Raw genomic sequence first — 25,127 nt, 5'->3', positions numbered from 1 at the left:
AATATACGGTGCACCCGGCTGAAAATATAATCATTTTAGCCAGTAGTCCACAATGTAATTAAATCTGCTTTCACTGGGTACTACATTCTGCATTTATGTTTTTTTCCACCCTACACCTCGGTAACTGATATTAAATACAAAGCTAAAGAAACGTTGACATATTCTCGACTGCGTTATACACGTGAATTGCTTTATTAAAACACATCTTTTTTTCTTTTTCATTTAATCCCGTTGTATTGAGGCTTCTCTGGGGAATACATAATAGAAAAGACAATCTTTATTTCTTCCCATATTTCCCTGGATTGGGTCTTAGAGAGAGAGAGAGAGAAAAAAAAGAAGAAAAAACACAATGTTTTAATAATAATGTTGCAGCACACAGACTGTGATGTGCTGTTAGGATGCTTTTAAATTCCCATCTGAGCACAAACCATGAACTTTGCTAATGGATACAACACATTTTAGCAAATCTGCATATGTGAGCCTTTTTATCCGCTCTAAAAAGAGCCAGTAGACATAAATAATAGATAGTAACAATTAAGCATCTAAACATTACCCTATCTGGTTAAAAAAGAAGAGGAGAAAAATGCTTTGCTCCAAAGTAAACTTGAGGATTAGTGAGGCTCCTGATGTTCTGGGCAGATGATAAATAACCGTTACCAGGTATGGGCTCAGACTTCAGTAGATCCAAGGTGACCATGATGGATACAGTAATGGACCTAATTTCCCCCTCTTCCTATCTTTCCTCCAATGTCACAGCAAAAAAATTTGAATTTGTATTCAGATATTTTATTAAGCATCAAAAATGTTCCTCTGAAATTTAAGTTGAAAACAGTTGAGAATTGTTTCCAGCACAAAAAGCTGATTTCTAATAAAGGTCATTTCTCTTTTAACATTTGACAAACACATCTTTATTAGTATGTTTCAACACCTACAGTAGATATAATATATAATAAGATATAATAAAACCCAGTTTGTGTAGATGAACAAACTAGTAACTACTGATCAATTTACAGGTGAAAAATACCAATTATTAGCCAGTTTGAAATGGGCCTTATTGTAGAGGAGTGATGGATATGGATGAGTGAAATTTTTTGGCAGGTAAGGATTCGCAGCAACAAAATAACCACAGACCCCAATTAATGATGGGCGAATCTGTGCCGCAAAATTCATGAAACGGCGAAAAATTCACAAAATTGAAGTCAATGGGTGTCAAAATTTGACGCAAGCGACAATTTTTATACGTGCGACTAATTTGTCCAATTCATTAAAGTCAATGGACAATCGAATACGAACAACAGTTTTTATGTGCTCACCAATTTTGACATGTTGCCGCAGTTTCGCAAATTACTTTGCTTGCGGAAAAACAAGGAAGTTCGCCGCAAATTCATGTATGCCGAATTTATTCGCCCATCACTAACCTCATTTTACTTGAAAACAAGTCTCAGTGAAATCATGGCCATAACCAATGTATTCTGTAGGGGGAAAAGTTGATGTGAAAAAATGTAACCACAGAAAAAGTTACCACTAAAAAACTCCCATAGACTCCAATGTTTTTGGGAGAGAGAAAATTATATAGCAAGATGGGTCAGAAGCAAACTCAAGCCTGCAATATTTTTTGGCAATGGTAATTTAAGTAAAATACTTCAATAATCCTTAACCCAGTCTTGCGTCTAATCTGGGTCCAATCTATAAAAAATTTACATCACTGATATCAAGCATTTATCACTGTTCCTTTAAAGTGTGTGTAGGTCTGAGAAAGAAAATCTTAATTCTCCTTTTTTATATTGTGCTGTTTAAGTACAATATAACAGATTTACAAAAGAACCCCAGAAGCCTGAATATGAGGGTGGAGGCATGACATGGAGGTCAAGGGAATGGTAGCCTGGGGCTGGATCAGGTCAGATGTTGGGGGAGCAGGATAAGTCACAGCTAACAAGACCATCCTACCTTCCTTGTGTTGCAGTGGTGGAGGTTGCTTTGGGAAGCCATAGGGTGAAGGATTTGTATCGTGCCACTTACGGCATAGGATCCTATGGTGGCAGTATGTGAATACATCTAGTCAATATATCGATGGCTGATGGTATAATAAGGCATGTGGGATTCAATGGTTTGGAAGGTAGGTTCAACACACAATGCAATCCTAAACCCCAAACCACTTGCCTGTTGGTGTTAGAAATTGGTAATAATGGGGCTCATAAACTAAAGTATATACAGATATATTAATGTTATATTATTTATTCAAAGGTTTTTGTGATGGCCTACATGCTGATGAATCATTTTCCTCCACTACTACTACTACTGATAATAATGCTTGCTGGTTGCTACAGGTAACTAGTCCTGGAGCAAATTTGACTTTGACAATTTCATGTTACTTCAAGTTACTTTTCTAAAGCATGGTAATATACTAATGAAACAAAAATTTACCTTCATTTTCTGTTTGATGAGTTGGGCTTTGGCTTCCATCCTTGTATGGGAGGATCTGAGAGCAATCCTCAGTTGAATCGAATGTTACATTGTGTAAATGCTTCTCGTCACTTGTTTCTTGGAAAGAGTCATCTTCTGGGCTTGGATCAGAAGAAACTACGTGTTGGGGACTTTTCCCTGTCCTGCATTTCTCTTCTGTACGTCCATTGGCAACATTTTTTTCTGTAACAAGACACCATACAGTACATGAAACACAGATCTGAATGCTTGCACTTTATCACATGTTTATGATCATAACAACGTCTGATTCCATAGAGCTGGGAATATGAAGAAGTGTTAGGTAGGCCTGATAGCCCAATATTTAGGACAGGGATGTCCACCTAGAGACCTGCAGAATGGATGTGACAATTCTTTACTTCAAGTCTGAATGGGGGCCCTCTTCCTCATTGTTCTTTTCTATGTGAACTCCCCCCATGGAAATTATATTAAATACTTAAGGTCAGATTTCAGATATCAGATATCAATGGTTGAATATTAGTGGTTATAGAGGTTTTTAAAAAGACTATTATACTATGTTTCACTAAAAAGTTATATAAGTATATATATATATATATATATATATATATATATATATATATATATATATATATATATATAGGTATATAAAACATACAAAAATTAAAAAGCTAGAGGATGCGCTAATTTTTTTTTAAAACTTCTAAAAATGTGGGTTTCCTGTATAATTACTAGCTAACAAAAATCAGAAAACCTCTAAAAGTCTGAATTGATTAAAATGGTCCAAAATGATCAATGCAGCTCCCATTGACTTCTATAAGACTTTGACAGGTTTAACTTGGTGCAATTTTGTATTTAGGGTTTGGACTGGGCTGGTTGGACACTGGTAAAAATCCCAGTTGGCCCCGGCCCCCTGCAGGATACTGTGGGCCCACACTCCCGATCGTTTCAAGGTAAAGCAAAACACCAAAAGGCTGCACTCATGTAAAAGGGTAAGGCAGGCTGATTTCATCAGAACTTGTGTATAGGGTGGGGGGCCCTCGATGGGTGGGGGCCCTGAGGTGGCAGCCCCAGTGGACCCTACATATCCCATTTTGACACTGTTTGTGTTAGAGTTTTTTGTGGTTTTTATACTGAATAAATTTAGAATTTTTCAAGTTTTGGAGATATCTGTTAAAAAAACTACTTTTTAGAGTAAAAAATACCATTCATAAAAAAAAAATAGAAATCTGAATTTTGACCAAAATAGTACACATACATACTAGGGAAGCACTATTTTCGATTCGGCCGAACCCCTGAAAAATTCGGCCGAATCCCGAACCAAATTCGAATCCTAATTTGCATATTAGGGGTGGAAAGGGGAAACATTTTTACTTCCTTGTTTTGTGACAAAAAGTCACGCAATTTCGCTCTCCGCCCCTAATTTGCATATGCAAATTAGGATTCGGATTTGGTTCGGCTGGGCAGAAGGATTTGGCCGAATCCGAATCCTGCTGAAAAAGGCCGAATCCAGAACCGAATCCTGGATTCAGTGCATCCCTAATACATACTAGTCCTACTCTTAGTTGAAGAAGTGACTATAGTTTGATTGAAAACAGCCTGAACAGTGAAAGATCAACAGTGTAAAAACAATGGAAGTTAGGAGGTAAATGACCAAGATTTGCCTCTATATAAAAGCCCATGGCAACCAATCAGCATTTAACTGGTTAAAATGTAATTGCTTTGTGTAGACTTCCAGTGTTTCTACAGATAAAGCAAATTTACCAATTCAAGAAGTGTATCATAATAGCAAGATTGTGTACTTAAGTGCCGACGGGCACGGTGCATTATAGGAATCTGGTGTGGAATAAATATATTTCAATAATAACAAGCTTGTAAAAAAAAAAAAATGAGAGCATCATATGTAGCACTTGTAACAATTACAGATCTAACCGCATTGAGAAAATTACATCTTTCAGTTTCTTGATGCGAAAGAGCAAAGGTCAATACAGACACTGAAAACAAATGCTCCAGTTACAGCAATGGGCCATAGCTCCGTGACCTCGGATAAAATATGCAAACTGAGCTTCCTTCTTACATCAATATCAAGAAATTACACTGAGGCTTTTGTATCTCTAGGATACTTGAGAAATCAATGTAGTGCCTTCATAGACAATTTATAAAACTGAGAATTTCTTGATAAACACAAGATGGAAATATTAAGATGTACATTAAATGCTTTGGAATCTCATTAAGGCAAGAACGGGGACAATACTCATTGTGTGAATGATATAAAGATAAGCCATCACCTCTCAGTCTGGAAGGGCCGTCAGCCTTGGGTGGGACATGATGCCAAACACAGAGGTGGCTACCGAGAACCAGATATTTCAATTTAATGAGATAATGCTGTGCCGGGTTTCTCTACTGACGTCTACTTAGTCTGCACTGACTGAAAACGTGCATTCATATCAATCAAGCCATGATTTTAGGTTCAGGAAAATAAAAATAATATTCTCTGCTCTGCAGCCACACCTGCTACCTGCAACTGTTTACTTCTAATAAGATATTGCGGCATATTGTGTTCCTTTATTAATGTGATGACTTACAGTATTCCCAGCCATAGGACAAGATACAATAAACAGTGCATGGCAAAAAACCCAAACGCAGCATATATGCCTCACATTGCTCCAAGACTTGTTGGCAGACAAAGGTAGACAAGTATCAAGCACAAACAGTTGCATTTATTTATCTTTTAAATCTCTGCATAACAAATAGGGTGGATTGCCTTGGAAGAAGTCTTCTGATTACCATTAGTTAAAAATAAAACCTCAGAATTCAAAGACTATTAGTGCCATAGTGGCTAAGAGATAAGATTGTCTAGTTCCCTTAGTCTAAAGCTGGCCATAGACACACAGATCCTATTGTCCATACGGCCGAACAATCAGATTACCCCCGATATAGCCATGCTCAGTAATGGCATATCGGGGGAAACATCCGCTCGTTTGGCGATGTTGCCAAATCAGCGGATCTTTGCGTCTATAGCCACCTTAACCCAGTGATCCCAAATAGGGGCTCATGAGCAACATATTATTCACCAACCCCATGGATGTTGCTCTCAGTGACCTTAAGGGTAAGGGCTCACACTAAGATTCGGGGAGATTTAGTCGCCTGGCGACAAATCAACACTTCTTCGGCAACTTCGGACGACTTCGGAAAATGAAGCTCTCCAAGCGCATCCCGCCAGCAAATTTAGAGTCTAGTTGGTGGGAAGGCTTTTCAGGGAGATTATTCATCCGAAAAAGAAACATTTTGTTGCCTGGCGACTAAATCTCCCCGAATCTTATCTTATTTCCGAGCTTATTTTTGAGTTTTTGGCTTGGAGGCAAGTTTTGGTTGCATAAAAACCAGGTGTACTGCCAAAACAGAGTCTCCTGTAGACTGGCAGTCCACATAGGGACTACCAAACAGCCAATCATGGCCTTTACTTGGCACTCCAGGATTTTTTTTTCATGCTGAGTTGCTCCTCAACTCTTTTTATATTTGAATGTGGTTTATGGGTAAAAAAAAAAAACATATACTAATCTATTTATTGCTATATTCATGAAAACCACTGCAATCTGCAGTTTGTACGTTAATTAATAATCCTCCATACATGCAGATAAGCACTTATGTTGTCATTTCTTGATGCAGAGGGATTCATGTCCAGCAGCAGCCAATAATTACCCATGACCCTAAAGACCAGACAGGGCTGAATCTAAAGGCTTTTGTTAATCAGTTAAGGTCTCAGCGAACTGTTGTAGTAAAATCAGTGGTTCCTGTAGTTTTTTTTGTCTGGTTTTCAGAACCAAAAACGGATGTCACGGGTGAAACTGTTTGAAAAATACAAATGGGTGTTCTACCCCACTTAGGAGGAGAGTCAACTGAACAGGAAAGCCTTCAGTGTTGTAGATGTTCTTCACAGTCCTGCCACTTGTTTTTATCAAGAGCATTACTACTACTACACTAGAGCAGGGGGCCATCAAAAACCCAACATCAGCACAAGCATGAAATGCTTCAAATTGCTCCAAAATCTGATGCCAGACAAAGGTAGGCTAGTACCAAGTAATTCAGTGCCTAATACTTTGGGTGACTCCCTTCTGAAGAAGACTTTGTTGTAGCATTAGACTGACACTTCGACATGCAGACACTTTTTGTGGCTAAATGAGTGGTTTGCCTAAAGGAAATATTCAAGCTGACCCTCTCACAAATCAGCTGCTGATGTAGGGGACTATGTGTTCGGCATTGTAATGTTCTCTAACACAAATCCAGCAAGGCATTGTGCTAGGCAACAGAGATGAATTTATATGAAGGGTTAATGCTATTGCCAGTGTAGACAGTGAAGAAACCCCATTACCGTTCCTCTTCTGCCGGCTATATTTCAGATAGATGGGCAAGGCTTGGTGACAGATAGAAAATCTTTGATGGTTATTGAGATTGCAAAGCTATTTACTTGCAGAGTTAATTAACAATCAATCCAAATTATCACACACAGTCAGACTGCATGTAATTTCAATTGCCTTTGCTAAAGGTAATTGGTAGAGGCAAACCTTGTGCAAAGTTACTGGTGTGTAAGAACTTGTTGGAAATGCAAAATCTGGGTGTCCTTTATGACTGCTCTTCTAGACAAAATTATCTCTGGAAAATATTACTGGTTCATGATTTATATGATTTCATATAAATAGTTATTCTGCAGAGGTGAAAATAAGTGCCCTGGTCTCAACAGTCCACTGATGTAGAGAGTACAGGTGGGGCAAATATATTTATAACAGAGCAAAATGGGGTACTAGAGCAAGATGGTGGCTATAACCCATTTTCAATTTCCAGGTCTTTGCTGCTCTTCACTTGTTAAATACCCACTGTCAGGGCCTTGTGGCTCAGATGATGGAGGAGTCTGGACCAAGGAGGAATATGGAGGGTTAAAGTCAAATTTGTGGTAGCCAAGGGTTCAATAGAAAGCATAGTCTGGATTCAGGCAGAAGTTCAAAATCAAGCAGCACAGGATCATTGTCAGAAACAAGGCAAGGGGTCAAAAGTCCAGTAGTGAATCAGAAAAGATTTTAGGAACACCAGTGATAGCGACCTATAATCGGGCATTGAACCCGAGACCTCAGCATCCTTTTATTTAAAATTTTGGTATATTATGCACCTAGTGTGGCGCAATGATGTCAGTGCGCGTCGCTGGGCACCACCATCTTTGAAATTAAGCAAACTGCTCCATAACCAGGGTCGGACTGGCCGTTGGGACATCCGGAAAAAACCAGGTGGGCCCCCAGAACTTGTGGGCCCCGCCAGCCCAGATCCACTCCCTGCTTCTCTGCCTCTCTTCCTGGCACCGCAAAAAAGCAGAGAGCTTGCGCCGCGGCTGGGGTTGCGGCAAAAAGGCAAAGCACTTGCACGCGCATGCGTTAGCAAGCAGCAGGGGGCTGGAATGGAGCCCTTAGGCAGCAGCCTTGGTGGGCCCCGGGCCCCCCAGTCTGACCCTGTCCATAACGGAGCGCTCCTGTCACCCATCATCAGTTTTCGGTGATAAGTCAACTATCATATTGTTTACCTTGGCGGAAGCCATCTCCAGTGCAGGTAAATGTATGGAGAGTCATATTTATGCAAACTGCTCAGGTTTTGGAACAGAAAACTAATTACAAGTTTAAAAGAGGAATTAGGCATGACTGTATGTAGGGATGGGTGAATTTGACACGTTTCCTTTCACCAAAAATTTACAGGAAGGAAGTGAAGACTGTTAATTATTTGTACAATGAAAATGATTCACCAAATCCGGGATTCAGTTTAGAATTTGGCCAGAATTTTGCCTTTTCAACAGAATTTGGATTTGGCCAAATCCAAATACCTGGCCAAACCGAATTCTTAAAATAATGTGACTTCTTGTTATACAAACAAATGCAAATTAGGGTTTAGATTCAATACGATTTGCCTGAATCCTTAATGAAAGATTTTCTCAAAATAGTGGATTCAGTGCATCCCTAATGGATAAAACTTGCAATGCTACTTGCTCCTTAGATAGAAGACACACTTTTTAATATTGATGAGCCCTTTTTCCACGTATGGTTATGATCTGTAAAGATTAATAATGGAGATAGTGCTTGGAGACAAAAGAAGCCAAAGAGGCTTTCAAGAAAGCATTATGGACAAACTGAAAAACATTTAGGGAGTTATTTATTAAACCTCAAATTGTTCTGGTCTGGCTTTTTTGGGCAAAACTCAATTTTTTTTCGAGATTTATTATACCCAATGCTGCAAAAAGCCAGAGTCCGAAAATCTGACATCTCAGACCTGTCAAGATGGCAAAAAAAAAAAAAAGAGATGTATGTGCCTCTCCCATTGACTAATACACGACATAGACAGGTATGAAATGGCGGATTTTTTGATTCTATTATTATTATACCCCAAGGATGGAAAAAATCCAAATACAAAAATCCAGCATCTCAGACCTACCTAGATATAAGTCAATGGGAGAGGTCCCTATACTATTTGGAAGATTCTGTGGTCTGTACTAGAATTAGCTATGAAATCCGACTATTTTGGACTTTTTTGGCAAAAATCCGAAAAATTTGGACTTTTCAGGAAAAAGCCAGCAAAAAATCAAGTGATTCTGGGAATATAATTCCAAAAAACCGCACAATTCATATTTTCTCTTGATTTTTGTCGTGTTTGTCCCTGATCCAATTAAATCGTGCATTTATAACCTTTCAAACAAACTTACTATCTACGTGTAACTTACTGAGCAAACATGGCTGACCAGCTGCAGACTGACATTATTTCATATATAACATAATAAAGAAGAATTCCGGACACATTTCTTTACAAGAACAATAGAGAAAGATTCGCTCTTCAAGCAGAATACGTCAGGAATAAATTTGTTTTGTCCAAACGCTGTTTTACCGATCTCATCCCTGCTGTATATTCCGAAACCAGAGGGCAGCTTAGTGTTCATTAATTTAATACAGAGCATTTAGCAGAAGCAAGATGCAAGGGACTGGTATATTCCCAGGAACGGAAATGATACTCGTGAATTAGGGTTGATGAATATTTTTGTTCTTATATGAAAGAATGTAGATTAGAAATGATCACCTCAGCAATCCTGTCAATTCAGCTAAAGCACTGGGATTTTTAAGTCCCGCTTTTCCTAAAATATTAAATTCTTCCCCACCCCCCTTTCTCATTTTAGTTCACTGAGCAAATTGACATGGCTGTTTGCACCCTTTGTATATCCAGATTCTACCTATACTATGTGACATGTGGAAAGAGCACCCGTCCTGCTCCCCACCCAATAATCGTGGCGGCATCCGAGACTCAAAGCTACTGTATTTTGTCTCCCTTATGAGCCGATGACAAGTGTCATACAGTAATGAAAGAATATCAGCCTTTTATCCTTGAGCATGTAGAAGCAAATAGACTTCTTGTTAAAATAACCGTCAGCCATTTCTGACTAAACTGCAACCAAAGCAGGTGTCATATAAAAGAAAATCTGCCGCATTCTACAGACTCGCTTCCTGTAAACCTTTAGATTTAGAGATTGAGTAAATGACAAAACTTAGCCCTATTTGCTCTGAGGATTATAGTTATATACCCCAGGGCAAGTCTTAATAGACTGCTCTTAAATCCTACATTTAACCCTTTTCAGTGTTAATGACAAGTTGGGCTTATCCTTGTTTAACATTAACATTAACAACCAAGATCCACTTTTGACACTTTTGAAAATTCGAATTAAAATCTTTAAAAATTCAACTTTGACCATTCGCCATTTAAAACCTGCCGAATTGCTGTTTTAGCCTATGGGGGACCTCCTAGAACCTTTTTGGAGTCAATTGGTGGACTTTAAAAAATCGACGTTTTTTTGGGGGTGAAACTTCGATTCGTATGATTCGAATTAGATCGAAAATGGACCTATTCGATCAAAATTTGAATTTTGAAGTCTTTCAAATTCAAATTCGACCCTTGATAAATCTGCCCCTTAGAGATGGAAATAAGAAAAGACTTCCTAATAAATACAGGTATGGAAAAGAAAGTTCCAAATTACGGGAAGTCCCATACTCCTTTGTATCCCAATAATCCAAATTTTTAAAAAATTTTTCTCTGTAATAATAAAACAGTGCTTTGGGCTTGATCTCAACTAAGATATAATTAATCCTTATTAGAAGCAAATCCAGCCTACTGGGTTTACTTAGGAGGTTATTCACTAAATTCCCGGCAAACTTTTTGGGTCAAAACTCAAATTTTTCAAAGCCCGAATATGAAAATCTGCCATCTCAGACCTGCTGAGGTTGGTTGAAGTTTCTGTGGTCTGCGCTGTAATTTGCCAGAAAATCCAACCATTTCTGGCTTTTCAGGCAAAAATCCAAAAAATTCTGGCTTTTCGGGAAAAAGCCTGAAAAAATCAAGTGATTCAGTAAAACTCCCCCAAAAAATTCATACAATTTGGGGTTTCGCTCGGTTTTATCGAGTTTTTATCCAAACCAATTAAATTGAGCTTTTTAAATAATAAATAAGGTAAAATAGGGTGTGGGAGTTTGGTCGTGTTTTTTTAAAAAAAAATTTAGATAAATTTGGATTTTAGTAAATAACCCTCTTATACAGTAGATGGAAATAGGAAAAGAGTCCCTAGTAAATGCAGGTATGGGATCCATTATCCAAAAACCCATTATCCAGAAAGCTAAAAATTACAGAAAGGCTCATAGACTCTATGTTATCCAAACAATCCATATTTTTAAAAATGCTTTCCTTTTTCTCTGTAATAATAAAACAGTAGTTTGTACTTGATCCCAACTAAGATAGAATTAATCCTTATTGGAAGCAAAACCAGCCTATTGGGTTTATTTAATATTTACATGATTTTCTAGTAGACTTAAGGTATGAAGATCCAAATTATAGAAAACTCCAGGTCCTGATTATTCTGGATAACAAGTCCCAAGAACGCTTTGGTTCTGGGGTCTCTGGATAAGCGATCATCCCGTAATTTGGATCATCTGACTTGTCTACTAAAAATCATTAAAACACTAAATAAACCTGATAAGATTGTTGTGCCTCCAATAAGGATTAATTATATCTTAGTTGGGATCAAGTACAAGCTTCTGTTTTATTATTACACAATAAAATGAAATCATTTGTAAAAAATTTGAATTATTTAATTTAAATGGAGTCTATGGAAGATGTCCTCTCTGTAATTTGAAGCTTTTTAGATAATGAGTTTCCGGACAATAGAATTTAGAATTAGACCTATCCTACAGGTTAACATGGTTTACCTCTCTTTTACTACGACTATATTGTATCTGTAATTGAAATGACAGTAGAGTGCAAGCAAACAACTCACTCGCTGTTTCTTTACAATTCCCCTGATCTCAACCTTCAGGGTGGTTATCCTTGAATTAACTTTTAGTATGTTATAGAATGGCTTATTATAATAATTTTTTCAACTGGCCTTTTTTTCTTTTTTCGTGGTTTTTGAATTATTTGCCTTCTTCTTCTGACTCTTTCCAACTTTCAAATGGGGGTCACTGGCCCCATCTAAAAAACAGAGACTCTGTAAGGCTACAAATGTATTGTTATTGCTACTTTTTATTACTCATCATCAGGTCCTCTCCTATACATATTCCAGTCTTTTATTTAATCCAGTGCATGGTTGCCAGGGTAATTTGAACCCTAGCAACCAGATTGAGGAAAATCACAAACTAGAGAGCTGCTGAATACCAAGTCAATGATTACACTCATCTCTACTGAACATATTTCCATGTTTTCTTACAACAGTTCCATACTCCTTGCCTTTGAATTCTCCTAGTAATATAAAGGGAACACAACTGAGCGTTGGGAATTTGCAGGTAGGAAATAGAGGCACCAAGGTACAGAATAATAACAAGAGGGGACGGAAAGGGAATGGGATTAATTAATTCTGAACTGGAAAGAGTATGAAAATGGACTGATATTTACAGGTATATAATGCCATGAACAGAGATATCATATTGTATAAAATCACACAATCTGTGCATTTCTCATACTAGTCTGGCAATAAAAACATAAATAATAAATTAGCCAAATATGAAATTGCATATTATATTGCTAATTAATAGTAAATTGAGTAAAACAGGTCATTATCCCCTAAGAGTTAAAACATCTCACCAACTTTAAGGTTATTCCTTGCTTAATGTGTTACCTGTATGAGGACTGTTGCTTGTTGTTGCTTCTGCCAGCATGCTGGACGCACCTCAAATGCTGATACTTATCATTGGTCACGATTGGGCATGGACCTAAGATGCAGGTAGAAAAAGCCAATGATTGCTTCATATGGCAAAAAAAGTTCACAGTTTGCATTATCCGATTGTAAGGTAATAGATAACTTGAAGTCATAGTTACTCGAAGAGTTTTCACTTTACTACAAAATATATCAGATGACTCTTAAGCTCCAGGGCAGGGACCTTGTGTGGAGGCAGAATTATATCTCTCAGGTAGAGATGATAAAGCTGGCCATAGACGCACAGATTCGATTGTAAGAATCCTCGGTTCGTACGATTTTTGGATCGTGTGGGGTGTGTCGGCATTTATCTTGCCATGACGATCGGTCGTTCAGTCAATCGGACAGGTTAGAAAATTTCTGTCGGCTGCCGATCATATCTTTGCCTGTATTGCCGATCGGACGATTTTCAGTGGGAGACTGTCACTAACTTGGTCGGACATAAACTTTTGTTCAATATCTGTAGGGTGGGAACATTGGCTGATCTGTTCTTTTACTGCTTTATTTGGTCTGAATGGTTAGTGGCAGGTCGGGAGATGAGGACGTACGATCGTTCATCCGATATTGAGGTAAAATCTTTGCGTCTATGGCCAGCTTAAGATTCGTGCCAGGGGTTCTTAAAAGGAAACAATAACTTCTTTATTGTCAGGTATATATCCAGATCATTTAGAGATAAATACAGATGAGGTAGCACAACTTAGCATGTACTAATGAATTAGTCTTCTGAAGTATTTGCCCATCAGGGACCAATGACCAAACTATAAATCAGGGGTCCCCAACCTTTTTTTACCCATGCACCACATTCAAATGTAAAACAAGTTGAGGAATAACACAAGCATGAAAAAAGTCTCTGTGGATACCAAATAAGGGCAGTGATTGGACATTTGGCAGACTACAGGAGGCTCAGTTTAGCAGTACACCTGGTTTTTATGCAACCAAAACTTGCCTCCAAGCCTAGAATTTAAAAGCAAGCACCTGCTTTGAGGGCCCTGAGAGCAACAGCAACAAGGTTGTGTGCAACATGTTGCTCATGAGCAACTGGTTGTAGATCACTGCTATACATGGTCGACTTGTACCCCAGTTTTCAGGCTTCTCAAGTGGGAGAACATCTACCCCTAGGTTTGTACTCTTGGATCCCTATTCTTGGGTAGTCCATCCAGGACTCAAATCCTTGCAACTCTTCTCGGAGGAACTCAGGCTGCTCACTAGCTACCCTACTTCTATCTCTCACTCCTGGAGTAAGCTAGTAGCTAGAAAAAGAGATATTACTAACTTCTCTACTTGGCCTACCTTTAGCTAGGCTCAAATTTTAATTTGGGTAGCAGATAGGGTGATTGGTGAGCAATAGGGCTGCTGGTCAGGGGTTGGTTGTGAGTAGCAGATGACAGTGACAGACTGGCGAACCAGGATACCATTAAAACTCCCAGTGGGCACAAGTGTCAGTGAGTCCTCCTGCTCCATTGGACCTTGTATGCCTAGATCATGGCCCTGCCTCTTTTTATGAGAACACAGAAGAGTAATGAAGAAAAGGCTAGATGACTGTATTGATGATAGGATACAGAGAAGAGACAAGGAAAAAAAGATGATGGGGATGGGTGGGGAGAAGTTGTAAAATAATGTGGAAAGTGGGCCTGTGGTCTAAGGTTTTCTGGTGGGACCCTTGCATTCCACTTCGATAATGGCAGGTGGGTCCATTAAATGGGTCACTGCAAAGACTATGTGATATAATGCATTGACTTATTAACCTTGTATTTGCTGCCTAATCACAGAAAAACTCCCACTGCAGACTATACTATCCAATTAAATAGAAGTTTTAATGCTGCATACAGTATATACATGGATTCAGCATAAACATTTATTGGTTAATCTGGAATCCTTCCCTTTGCCAAGTCTTTAGAAATTGGTTGTTTCCATTCAAAGCCTCTTACTAAAACAATAAAAATGATTTCCCCCAAAGTCTGAAGTCAGCATATTTTTTACATGAGCGTTTTCTCATAGAAGGGTTATTATCTTGGTGGTTTAAATCTCCATTTAATTATTAACACAATACAATGAGCATTGCTCTAAGTGTTCAGATGAATTGTGTGTCTAGGGTTATTAATTTCTTCAGCCAGTGTAAACCTACAACCTAGCAAGAAGTTTTGAATTTTATAGCTGATAATGACCTTCCACGATAATCGGAAAAGATTTTAATAGCCCCAGCGATCTCAGGGGCAGTGATTCACAAATACAATAGTGCCATAAAATCTTTTAAAGAAGCGATGAAGGCACAGAACCCTGCACTAAGTTATTTAATAACTGCATTTTGGACTTGACTCCGGTCACGGCAAAAAGAGACACATTGCAATCAAATTTATATGCCAGCTGGTTGTAATTTCAGAGACCGGTACCACTGCATGCAGCCTGGGCATTATACCCTATAGCAGCAGCATCTGATAAGGCAGAGTATTCTACATAGACTTGTAAGGCTGAGCAAGTATTCAACCATTAAAAAGTGGATCTAGGGGACATTCTAAACTGTCACCATCCAGATATAATGTTTTTTTGGCTGGATTTCATATAAATAGGATTCAAAAGCTAGGCTCCAGAAATTCTGCTAGAATTGAAAAGTTCAAAGACACTTGGTAGTGATGGGTGAATTTATTTGTGCGATTCGCCGCCGGCAAATAAATTCACGAAACGGCCGTGAAAATTCGCTTGTGAAAGTTCGCCGACCTCAAAAAAATGGGCGTCTGCGTCAAAAACGGGCGTCGGCATAAAAAACAAGACGCCGGCGCCGTTTCGTTAATTATTCGCCATTTCGCGAATTTTGCGGGAAATTCGCAAACTTTGCGGGAAATTCGCTAATTTTTCGGCGAATCGAAACGGTGCAAATTCGCCCATCACTAACACTTGGATCTAGGGTCTAGCTGAATTCTGCACCTAGTGACACCTAAAAAAAATCTGGTGCATGGTTCAAGGTGCAGTAGATGCCAGGCAGCCTGTCCTTACCACCTGGGATAGGGCAGGAGGTATGTACAATGCCCCAATTGCAACCTGTGCCTACCTGTGACATGCAAGTACGGCAGTGGGAGGGGACGTGCCTACATTCCTTCCCCCCACCCTACATGAATACACTGCTGTTAAACGTAGACTGCTTCTGCATTTGGTATAACAGAGACCTGTGGCAATTTACATTAACGTACAGTGCTTATTGCAGAAACATGGCGGATTAAAGCCTGATGCAGCAAAAAAGCCGAATCCAAAAATCCACCATCTCAAACCTGCTGAGGTTGTGTATAAGTCAATCGCAGAGGTCCTTATCCTATTTTGCATTTTCTGTGGTTTGTGCTGAAATTAGCTTGAAAACAAACATTTGAGACTTTTTGTGATAAAATTTGGGCTTTTTCGGAAAAAGGATTTAGCGCAATCCATCGATCGAACAATTTTTCTTCGACCAAAAAATACTTCCCCATAGGCTAACATTAACTTCGGTAGCTTTTAGGTGGCGAACTAGGGGGTCGAAGTTTATTTTTTAAAGAGAACGTACTTCGACTATCGAATGGTCGAATAGTTGAACGATTTTTAGTTTGAATCGTTCGATTCGAAGTCGAAGTAGGTCAAAGTAGCCCATTCGATGGTCGAAGTAGCCAAAAAAAACATTCGAAATTCGAATTTTATTTTCCTCTATTCCTTCACTCGAAGGGGCCCCTTTAAGTGTTGTGAGAACACAAAACAGGTAAGGCTGTAATCCATACTTGTACTTCAATAAAGACCTTTTTACTACTATGATGTCCGCTCCCTTATGCTGAAGACTCGTGGCAGAGCACCTGAGTAGTGATGGGCGAATTTGCGCCGTTTCGCTTCGCCAAAAAAAATTTGCGAAATTCAGGAAACTGTGAAAAATTCGGGAAACTGCGCCGGTGTCTCGTTTTTGACGCCAGCATCCGTTTTTTTACGCCGACGCCCATTTTTGACGCTGACACCTGTTTTTAATGCCGGAGTCCGTTTTTTTGGACGCCGGCGACAATTTTTTTTGACGCCGGCGAACTTTCGTTAGCAAATTTTCGCGCCCGTTTCGCGAATTTATTCGCCGGCGGTGAATCGCGCAAGTTCGGCCATCACTACACCTGAGCCTCCTCATTTATGTGGTGAGTCTCTTAAAAAGAAATGTTTTAGTGATACGCTGTAAATGTCCCCAAAATCTCTACAGTGGACTCCAATACACTGAATGGGTTCAAAAGCATCTTAATAGCCAACAAAGTGTTTGCTACATCAACCTATAGAAAACATATACAAAGCACCCCAGAACTACAATAAAATAAACTGATTTCCGCAGACATATGAGGAAAATGCGCCCGTGTCACATTGCATTCTGGAGTTTATTCTTTCACAAATGTTCCGCATCCCTTGCAGCAACGTAGGTGTTAATTTTTTTTTTTTTTTGTGCTAATACCATGTTCTTTTCAGAACGATCAACTCAAGCTGACACTGTTAGTTTTGTCTAGGAATCACTCTGCCTGCGTGACACAAAAGAGGAAGATGGCAGCAGATAAATGTCAAATAAAATCTTAAGATTGCATCTTTTCACTTGATGATAACATTTGGCAGCCACATGGGGTTCATTAATTTTGACTAAATGCAAGAGGTTTTTTTTGTAATGAATTTCAGAGAGTGGAGCACTTCATTTGAAAATGTCAGTCTATGGGCTTCTGATAATAGATCTTATAACCATACATTTGTAAAATATGATGTTTTTTTTTTTATATTTCAGGTACAATGTTAAGATGCTTATGGAATTTTAAACGGTAGTTCTTGACATTCAACACTGTTTTATCTAAGAAGAAGCTTTTTTTTTGGTGGGGGGAGAGATGAGATTCTCTTTAGAAAAGTCAACCTTCTTCAAGATATTCAACTATTCAAGATGTATTATATTTTGTGGAAATTAAAGTAATTTATGCCTCAGAGATATGCAGGTATGTTTTTTTTCCACTTTTTTTGTTAAGAGTCTGTATACATTATAATTATACATCTGCCTCATTCTTTGGGTATTTTTTCCTTTTAAGTTTGGTTGTTGGAGAACAGTTTGAGAATAGAACTCCAATTATTCACACAACAATGCTCTTTTATTCCTGTTGATCATTTGAGTATCATGTTTTTGAAATCTGTAAAACATTAAAAATGATATTGTCTTCTCTTCCTTTTTTTTCTTGTCATCTTGAAACCATTATTATTATTTTATCTCCATTAAGTTCGACGTAATTTATTATCCATTTCCCCCCACTGGCTTTGTTAACTCTCCTTCTACCCCCTCATGTGTCTTTAGGGATCGAAACAGTTAAAATTCTCGGAAAATATCGGATAGTTGCCTTTTATATGGTCTTTGATTAATTTGATAAATCTATGTTTGCTCATCCAAAAATTCCCGACGAATGATTGAATTGTTTTTCAATCTCACGTCTTCATTCATACACATAATTAAGGCAGCCATTATTAAAACATTAATATTTTATTAGCACTGTCACAAAAGCTTTGAAGGAACAAATGTAAAAATGTTTTGTGGATTTTTTCATACTCGGGGTAGTCACGATAGTCTGGTTTTTAAAAACAAGGAGGTACAAGTATGGTATCTGTTATCCAGAATGCTCTGGACCTGAGGAACTTTCTGTAATTTCGATCTCCATACCTTCAGTCTACTAAAAAATCATTTAAATATTAAATGAACCCAAAAGATTTTTTTTGCCTCCAGATTAATTATTATTTATTATTATTATTAGTTTGGATCAAGTACTAGCTACTAGGGATGTCGCGGACTGTTCTGCGGCGAACTTGTTCGCGCGAACATCGGCTGTTCGCGTCCGCCGCAAGTTCGCGAACGTCGCGCGACGTTCGCCAATAGGCGTTCGCATCAAAATCGTTCGACCATTCGACCATTCGATCGCTAAAATCGAACGATTTTCGTTCAATTCGAACGAAAATCGTTCGATCGAACGATTAAAATCCTTCGATCGTTCGAATCGAACGATTTTCGGATGTTCGAAGTTCGCGAACTGTTCGCATTTTTTGCCGGTGTTCGCGAACGGCGTTCGCGAACACATTATCGGCGGTTCGCTACATCCCTACTAGCTACTGTTTTATTAAGGAAATCATTTTTAACAATGGTAATTATTTGATTAAAATAGAATCTATAGGAGATGGAGCTGTAAAATGTGGAGCATTCTGGATAACAGGTTTCCAGATAACAGACCCTATACCTGTTTTCAAATTTATAGGTAAAGGTACAGCTTGAAAATGTTCAGACAAAAGCACCAGGCTGAGGAAGGTAATATCTGTGTAATACCCAATATTACCTTATTTATTATTAGAAAAAGCTTTATTTAATTGGTTTTGGGAAAAACTCAATACAATTGAGCGAAACCCTGAATTATACAGAGTTTTTTCCAGAATCAATCAATTTTTCCCAGGCTTTTTCCTGAAAAGCCTGAATTTTTGGGATTTTTGCCCGAAGAGGTTGGACTTTTGGGCTAATTCCTTAAAGAATTAGCCCAAAAGTCCAAAGAATCTTTAAAATAGGATGGGACCTCTGCTATTGACTTATACACAACCATGGCAGGTCTGAGATACAAGATACCAAGATACAGTATATTAAAATTGCTCATTAAGAAGGGCCTTACTGGGGGTCTGCTTCTTCTGTCGTTACGCCCCTGGAAACTGTAATAAAATTACCTGGTGGTCTAATGGTGCGGCGGCGTGGACGGCCGCCATGGCGCCGCGCTCCTGTTCCGGCCGCCAGCGACAGCGCCATCTTGGTTCTCTAGGGCACGCGCGGCGCGCCTGCGCGCCTCTTAAAGGTACAGGCGCGCTGGCGTGATTACGCCAGCGCGCATTGGCGCACATTTTGGCGCGAAATTTGACGGTATTTAAGGCCCATTCTTACTCCCAGCCAGTGCCCGTGATAGAATCTTGATTCTGGTGGTTCCTGAAGCCTTGTGCTGTCTGTTCCTGTGAAACTTGTATCTGTTATTCCGGTTTTGATCCCTGCCTGTTCCTGACTATTCTGCTATGCGAATGCTGACCTTTGCCTGCATCTCGACTACTCTTTCTGCCTGACCCCATCTGTTTGATTACCCGGTTTGACCCTTGCCTGCCTGACGATTCTTGATATCTGCCTGCCTCGACCCTGCCTGTCTGACGATTCTCTTGCCTGCTCCATTTGTACCGTGACCTTCGGCTCAAAAGACTTTCTACCTGCCGTGCCCCTCTGCTAGCCAGAACATCTCGCCTTGTACCCCTCATTAAGTCCAGGTGGCACCCAAGTAAGCTGAGGGCTCCTCCCGAAGCCCAACGGTGGTCACACTACTGGTGAAGCCGAGCCGAGACCAGGGTGCCTGGCACCTGTTCTGGTATTGGGTGCCGGCCGTGAGAGAAACACTGCATTATGGTGAATGGCACTGACAATGTTCAGATATTTCTGCATAATGGCTTTCGGGATAGACTCCATACGTGTAATAAAAGATCTTTCATAAAGGATCTAACCTTAGAAATAATATGGATTCTGTTTGCCAGGGTCTGTGAGTGTGACCGATGGATAACCTATGCTATTTGAACTTTAAATTTGAAAACCAAACAAATAATAATTTCAAATTTAAGGTTGGAAAGAAAGAGAAAAAAAAATAGGATCAATTACAAATTGACTCAGAATATCCACATAATACACAACGGGGTTATTTACTAAACTCAGGTCAGGCTTTTTGAGGCAAAACTCATCAAATACGTTGAGGTCAATGGGCTTTTTTTCATGGCACCGTTTTTAAAGCCACACTTTTTTTTAATAAAACATTGTAGTCTATGGGGCTTTTTTGTGTCGAAACCTGGCAAAAAACTTCACCCATCACTACCAACCAACAGCATTTGTACAAGGTCAAGACCATAGGTTCATTTCCAGTGTAAATGCCCAGTCTCCCACCTCTCCCCTGCAATCAGCCTTAAACTCCTCCTGCTCTCTCATGTGACAGTTCCTGTTCATACCGCGGTAAAATCTTTATCATGGTGCCCATTAAGCAATGCAGAATCCTTCTTCTATCATTCAATGTGTTTCACTCCTCTGTTCCTCACTAAAATTTGTCATCCTGTAACTTTTTGGGTGTCTCCTCTGCTCCTCCCAGAGACACCATCTTTTTACACCATCCACACCCACATCCATCTCTCATCTTAAACCTTTCTCCTTTGCTCCTTATCTCTGTAATTCCATACCTGGATTCCTCAGATCTTTTGCAGCACTAGAATATTATCTTGTCTTGTCCAGTGCTGACATGTTATGGCCAATGCCCAAACCTTTGTGCCCATTTGCCCTCCTATGTATGCCTTATGTTATCCATGCACTTAGACTGTAACAGCTATGGGTCAGAGACCTCCCTTCTTCAGTGTCTCTTTCCGCATGGCACTTACTCTGTGTATTTACACTTATTCATTACAATATTTGTCCTCCATATGTGTAAGTTTTTGTAAAATTGTATAGTGCAATGTATCCTAGTAATGTTATGGGAACTGTTATCCAGAATGCTCAGGACCTGGGGTTTTTGGATCTTCATATCTGAAGTCTACTAGAAAATCATGTAAACATTAAATAAACCCAATAGGCTGCTTTTGCTTCCAATAAGGATTAATTATATCTTAGTTGGGGTCAAGTACAAGCTACTGCTTTATTATTACAGAGGAATGGGAAATCATTTTTAAAAATTTGGATTATATGGTAAAATGGAGTCTATAGGAGCTGTCCTTTCCATAATTCAGAGTTTTGTGGATAACTTGTTTTAGGATAACAAATCCCATACTTTTATACACGTTGGCAAATAAAATGACCAACAAGAGTACTGCCATGCTCTGTATTTGAGGAGGCATACCTGGAGAACAATCAAGTTGGAGATGTACTTGGAATACTATACATGTAACCTAAGCTCAAAGTCGAAATCCCTCAGTATAAGAGATTGCTGCACGTCTGGCTCAATGAATATCAACTGTTTGTATCCAGAACACAGATAGATGCTTATATTAACAGCCATGCAAAACTGTTCTTACTGCAAGTAATGATAGATAATAGTCAGCCAAGCTAGCAGTAGATGTAAAGGGAATATTTGTGCATACATCATCTAATTTTTGAACGAATACAAACATTTTCAGATTTGAGAATTAAGGTTCCTCAGTGTTAGTGTGAAATGAAGACGTGGCAGCAGATGCCTGTGCTGCCCAGTGTTCAAGATGTCACCCTGCCTTTGCTCTAAAGTTTCTGACAATACTAGTAGAGTATGATAGCTCTCAGCGCATCAATTAGCCTGACTGATCCTTTGTCTCTCTCCGACTCTCAGGACCAGCCTGTCACATTGCCACCTCCTCTCTTTGGGATCAAAACTGTCAGTGCAAACAGGCTTTCTATTCATTGCCAGCGAACTCACCTCCAGAGAGTGAAAGCTTTCAGAGACGCTTCACACTAAATTACATGATACTCACTTTGGCTGATCAGACTGACAGAGATTTCAAGAACAATTACAAAGGTTTGTTTTTGAATGACTCGTTAGCCCTAATGAATCATTTCTGAAAGGTTCCTCTGCACACTGACCTACATTTAACCTTAATCATTAACATTCAGGCCTCTTATTGCAGATAAGAGTCAGGCAGGGAGAAGCACAACAATATAGTGAATGTACATAGGAAGATCCATCCTTAGGAGGAGGCTTTAAAGGGGGAATCCAGCCTTAATAAATACAATTTGTCATAATCAAAACAATTTCATTGTACACAACTTTTCAATATACATTTTATTGATTATTAGTGATGAGCGAATTTCTCCTGTTTCACTTTGGCGAAAAATTCACAAATTTCCAGCGAAATTCACGAAACTGTGAAAAATTATCGAAACTCGAAAATTGATGCCCGCGTCAATTTTTACACTGCTATTAAAGTCAATGGGCATCTGCATAGTGTTAATGCACGACGGTTTTGGCGCAAGGGACTTTTCCAAATGTTTTGATGGCGGCGGCAAACCACAAAGATTTGCCGTGAATTTGCACCTGTCGAATTTATTCACCCATCACTAATGATTATGAAGTTATCTATAAATACAATTGCTTTCAAAAGCAGTATCTGTCTATCCCATACAATTCTCTTCCCTGCTAGTTCTTACTACATGTACCATTGAAACAAAACTAAAGACTTTCTGTCCAATGATCCTCTCTGCCCACAATGTCAGTGCACCCAGTTCCTCTTGTATTCTTTCTCTAGCCATGTGCCACCTTTCATTTATATACTCACGCCTGCCTTGTCCCCCCTTCCCCATTCAGTGAGTCTGGGCTGAGTCTGGGTATATAAGTTGAGTCCAGGTTGGGAGAGGGTGGAATCACTGGACTGTGGTCAGACTCAGGTTGACTATTTGTCATCCCACACATTTCCAGTACCTATTATATTCTGTGATTAACAGACGTGTGGAGAAGAAAAATCACAGCACATGTAGGGCATTGTGGGAAACAGAAAGGATCATTTACTAACACAAGGTAGTTGGGTCCAAACATGATTCTTCCTTTCCTCACAGTTGCCAATGCCTTCGTACAGCCTCTTCTGATGAACTGCACCCACTGATGATGAGCAAACCTTTAGCTACTGCCACTATGGACCTGGTGGTATCTGCAGGGTTTTGTTGATAAGGGGACAAAACATGTTCCCAGTAAATTGGATGAAAAAATTATTTGACTATAAGCTACTTAGGACCCTCGGAGCTATTGCCAAATCTAGATGCTTTCTGGCCTAGAAGTACATTTAGCTCATCAAAATAGTAGCCCAATGCACTTTGTGATATGTCTGACTTCTTCAGGGTTTTCCCCTGAAGAAGTCAAATATGCAACAAAACAATTAAGGGAGTGTGCCCCTCTCTTCTTTTGCTTGTTTACAGATTCTTGTAGTCTGACCAGCTACACTTGAGAAGGGTGCCCACTGTATAGACAATGCTACTTCGGATCTGAAATTGAAATAATGGACAAGTTTTTCTCTCTTTTCTACATAGTTCCATAGTTAAATCAGGTTGAAAAAAGGCAAAGTCCATCAAATTCAACCCCTCCAAATGAAAACCCAGCATCCATACACACACCCCTCCATATTTTCACATAAATTATATATACCCATGTCTATACTAACTATAGAGTTCAGTATCACAATAACCTTTGATAGTATGTCTGTCCAAAAAATCATCCAAGTCCCTCTTATAGTCATTAACTGAATCAGCATCACAACATCACCCGGCAGTGCATTCCCCAACCTTACTGTCCTGACTGTGAAGAACCCCCTACGTTGCTTCAAATGAAAGTTCTTTTCTACTAGTGTGAAGGGGTGGATCTGTTACGGCGATCCTCTTTATGGGTATGGGAAAACAACCCCAACTTTTACAGTCTACCCTCATAATTTAAGTCTTCCATTCCTCTAACCAGTTTAGTTGCACTTCGTCTCTGCACTCTCTCCAGCTCATTTATATCCTCATTTATATCCTACTGCACTGCATACTCCTGGTGAGGCTGTACCAGGGACCTATAAAGTGGCATAATTATGTTTTCATCTCTTTAGTTAATGACATTTTTTATGCAAGACAGAACTTTATTTGCTTTAGTAGCCACAGAATGACACTGCCCAGAATTAGGCATCTACAAATCCCCCTTGATCCTTCTCATTTAAGGAAACTCCCAACACACTGCCATTTAGTGTATAACTTGCATTTATATTAGTTTTTCCAAAGTGCATAACCTGCATTTATCAACATTGAACCTCATTTTCCAGTTTGCTGCCCAGTTTTCCAACTTAGACAAATCACTCTGCAAAGTGGCAGCATCCTGCATGGAACCTATAGTTCTGCACAATTTTGTACCGTCTGCAAAAATAGAAACAGTACTTTCAATGCCCACCTCCAGGTCATTAATAAACAAGTTTAAAAGCAAGGGACCAAGTACAGAGCCCTGCGGTCCTCCACTAACAACACTGGTCCAATTAGAAAATGTTCCATTTACCACCACTCTTTGGAGTCTCTATCCAGGTACAAATACTATGTTCCAGGCCAACATTCCTTAATTTAACCAGTAACCTTTTGTGTGGCATTGTATCAAATGCTTTAGCAAAGTCTAAGTAAATCACATCCACTGCCATCCCAGAATCGAGGTCCCTGCTCACCTTCTCATAAAAAGAAATTAAGTTAGTCTGAATCTATTACGTATAAAACCATGCTGGCACAAACTCATAGTATTATAATTTGCTATGAAGCCCAGTATCTTATTCTTTATTAACCCTTCAAAAAGCTTTCCTACCACTGATGTCAGACTAACTGCCCTCTCTCTGCAGTAAATGCACTTACTGCAGTAATTCACAAAAACTGTTTTTGTTTTTTCTTATATATCTTTCTACATGCCTTGTCTTGCAT

This window comes from Xenopus laevis, chromosome 4L, assembly GCF_017654675.1.
Source record: "Xenopus laevis strain J_2021 chromosome 4L, Xenopus_laevis_v10.1, whole genome shotgun sequence".
Taxonomy (NCBI): Eukaryota; Metazoa; Chordata; class Amphibia; order Anura; family Pipidae; genus Xenopus; species Xenopus laevis.
This window is presented reverse-complemented; position numbering follows the sequence as displayed.